This window comes from Xylocopa sonorina, chromosome 1, assembly GCF_050948175.1.
Source record: "Xylocopa sonorina isolate GNS202 chromosome 1, iyXylSono1_principal, whole genome shotgun sequence".
NCBI classification, from domain to species: domain Eukaryota; kingdom Metazoa; phylum Arthropoda; class Insecta; order Hymenoptera; family Apidae; genus Xylocopa; species Xylocopa sonorina.
In genome coordinates this window covers 20,626,575-20,630,706 of record NC_135193.1, presented here as the reverse complement: position 1 = coordinate 20,630,706, position 4,132 = coordinate 20,626,575, and positions in this window count along the sequence as shown.

Genomic DNA, 4,132 nt, shown 5'->3' with positions numbered 1-4,132 from the left:
TTACGTCGGTGCCATATCTTGACCTCTTTTAACGATCTCCCGTTTACGTTCGACCGTTTAATCCAACGATTAATCCAGCATTTAAATATCCCTGACGAATCATAGAATCGAGGCTTGCGATTACGTTTGCTGTTCATTTACGAGCGATCGTAGCCATGCGAGCATATTCGAGGGGAGACCTTCCGCTGGCTCAGAGAGGCTAGAAGACGCCGTCGAACGACGGTAATCAGGAAACGGATGGAACGAAACGCGAACGGCACTCAGTTGGGAACAATAATCACACTCGAAATTATCCTCGCAACTCGACGAGCCCGTCCGTCGCGTACCTATCGATTAAATCATTGAATTCGTAGCTGAGTTTTTAGCGCGTGTCGAGTTGGGAGGTGTCGTGAAACATGGGAACGAGCCGACAGGGACAACGGCGGTCCACGCGTGCCAACGTTCGCGACTCTTCATGGAGGCTGTTTTCGATGGATTTAAGATGGATACTCTTTTGGACGACATATTGGATCGACATATTATAGATTATAACATGTTCGACTATATATATATAGACGTATATATCTTCATAAATAAATATATGTACAAGTATGTATATTGAATCTCTCGAGAGGAACGATACGTGTCAGTGGAACAACCCAAGTTTCAAATTCGTTAAGTTTCCGTGCAGAGAAGATAGGGCAGATTTATTGGATTCGTGATTTTTATACGAACGACTCGTTTTCAGGTTGTTTCTTTCACCGTCGAGTCTTTAGCGTATTTTAGACATTTCTCCTCTTTAATGTACACTATACATTGTCTATTTACTCTCTAACACTACATATCCAAGCGTTTCGGATTGTTCACACGACGCACAACGTATACCTGAGATAATACGGTCGATTTTTTACAAAATTCATCAGCGAGCCGCCAGGAATCTTGAGTAGCGCGTCGAAGTCGAAGACTTCGATGGCGAGAAAAAAAATTGCTTAGAGACAGCCACGCTAGGAAGTGAATTAGAAAAAAAAAGAACATCGAACCGGAATACCGTTCGACGTTCGCACGCATGGACCAGTTCGATTCAAGGGACGGAACCGATCCACTTCGCCTCCGACCTTCTCTATGATTTTCATATCAGATCCGCTTGCGTTTCTCGCTCGAGAACATTCCAAGTGAGACGGGAGCAACATTTCTGAAGGGTGTGGACTCGCTAGTTTATCGCTTATTTATTCGCCGATACGCTATCCGTTAATCTGTGTGCTTTTGTGTGGCGAGCAAACGATTATTTCACTACTCGAGCGGTGTCCTCACGAAAGCCTCTCGTTGGATAGATATTTCGTCGCGTCGCGAACGAAAGTCTCGTCGCCCAGTGGCGTCCATCAGTATTAGAAGATTGATTAACGCGATCAAGGAAACTGTCCAATGTTCCGTTGCTATCGATTGAAACCAACTTCTCTTGTCGATCAGAAGACAACTGTGACATTATCTGAGAGCTACGTACGCGCTTGCTCGAAAGTATTAGGACATTTGCTATTCTTGGTCACTCTCTATTAGTACGATGATTTGGTAAATTATTATTGTTATACGGTATAACACTCTTCTGGATATTTTCTGAACGATTACACGTCTTCGTTTTAAGATTCCAGTGCTTTCATTTAAACACAGACCGATTTAAACACTTTCAAAAATCGTTAGCATAATCTCGTCGTGAGATACTCTCTGTTATAATTAAACAGGTGTCTCGATACTTTTGAACGTGGCTATTCCAACGAAGACTCCACAGTGGGACTGGGATCGCGTGTGCCACGTCTCGAAGGACACGACACACGAGGTTGGCCTCCCAGTTCCACGGAAGAGTCTTCGCCGAGAAATGTTCTGTGTATTTCCACGACCTCTGTCTGTGCGTTCGTGCGAAAAGGTGTCCCCTGTGTTTTCTTTAAGAAACGATCCCTCGCGTGTTTAAGTAACGATCGACGCGTGGAACGAGACTAACAGGGACAGAATCGATCTGAGCTGGATGGAACGGTTTGCTATTTGTTATCCGCGATGACGATACACGCTGCATACATTTTAATCCGCTATTCCGTACGATACCGATCGCGTCGACGCTCGAGAGGACTTCTGGCCGGTGCCCGCCGCGCCGTAACGTTCGACTCGCTCGATGGATTCCCGATTCTGCGAGAGGGAAAGGCGACGCTGGTTGGCGCGAGAGATAGGAGAGAAACCAAGCTGGAATATAATATAGGAACCAAAAAAAAAGTAAGAGAAAAAAATACGAAAAAAGAAAAAAAAATGAATTGAAAAAGACGTGTAGATACTCTAGGTACGTAGCGGTCAGAGTTCGAAATTTACGCATAAACGTTGACGAAGAGCATCAACAGGAAAAAATATACATATTATTATAGTTAAAGTGAATTTAATCAACTTTATTCTGTACGTGATGTACACGTGAATGAATAAAATCTTTATTTTTTGGCCTGCATCGTTTTTATATGCTATACCCGGCGATCCGTTTACGTCACCGCCTACCGTTTCGATGCAGATCGATTTACGGGCGATCACGGCTCTTTTTCGTAGCTTTCGTCGGTCCCTTTATGACGCGGATCCAAATTAACGCGCGAATTACCGTTCATTCGATTAAGTCTATTCGCGTGTCCCAGAATTAAACAGATATCCCGTGAAAGCAGGCTCAGAGGAGCTTCGAGCGCGGAATGAAAATTGTCGGATTCATATCGATCCATCTTTATGGTCCGCGGGTCCTCTCCAGTTCTCTGTCAATGCCAACGAGGTACCATCGAGTAATTCACGATCAATCGTCGGGTACCCAGCCTCGAGGCACTCGGATCCGACGAAACGCCGTTGATCACTGAATTGGCAGGCATTCAGGCAACGCGATCTGTAGTGTCCCCAAATTATTCGCCATGAAAATAAGCAGCCTGAATAGCGGCTCCCAATTAATTGGTTGTATAAAATAAGCGATTCGAACAGCGAACGAATTTATGATTTATCGTCGTACCAATATCGACATATACGGTGGTCGATTGGGAATGAAACTCGAGACTGTAACTCATTGACAAGGAAAATCCGAGAAATTGTTCAATCCTCGTTCGAGCATAAAGGGTGAAGGATTTCTGAACGAGAAACTTTCCGCTCCAACTGTTCTACAAACGTAAATACCGTCGTACGATTCTATTCTACGAAACCGCCAATTGCAACGCGACATTCGAAAGAATTAAATTCAAAATTATGATAATTAATTCTGATTAAGGATATTGTACGTCGGCGTAACGTGATATTCGCAGGATGTGCACAAGGATTCCTACGTACGACGGATGGATGACACTTTCGACGAGATACGCAACGACGACGCGATTCTAAAAATTCGCTGGAACGAATCAGACTGATCCTCGGAGCGCGGGAGTAATTAGTTTAAGTGCGATATCACGAAGAGGCGTGGAAATTTGCATCGTAGAGGGAATTAGATAGGAACAGTGCAGGAAGATCTGAAAGCAGCACCGTATCTCTCGTAACGAAGTTAACATTTCCACGCGTACCGGTTCGTTAGTAACGCGTTTTATTGGGCCGAGCGGAAAATTGGAAGCGCACGACGACAGTCGGGGGAAACTGATCGGTGTACCGGGCGAAACAGTATCGAGAGCGGATATCACGAGCCATTTATCCGCTCGCATTTTCCCTCTTCCCGTCAGTGATTCCCGGGACAAAGGAACAGCGAACCCTCTCTCGTCCCCTTTTCGATCGAGCCTCGACCAAATGAAGCGTAAAAAGTAGAAATGAAACGAAAACGGAGTAATTGTCCCTCGATTCGATCCGTCGATCCCAGATCGCTGTCCAATTGGCGTTCTTCTGTCGGAATCAACGATCTCCTCTCGATCTCGATCGACACGGCGAAGAACGTTTCTCTAACGACGAATCTGAAGCGTCGCTGATCTTAGTCGAGATGGAATATTTTAATAAATCGTTCGCACTTGTTGGCGCTAAGGTGGTCACGGTAGATTTCTTCTCCACTTTTCGTTTCTCTTTTCTCGAGATCGATACTCTCTTAAGCACGGCTCGCCGTGACCCGAAACAATTCTCAGTTATCTCGTCGTGCTCCGATTACCGATCGGAACGGCGGAGCTTCGTCGACCATTGT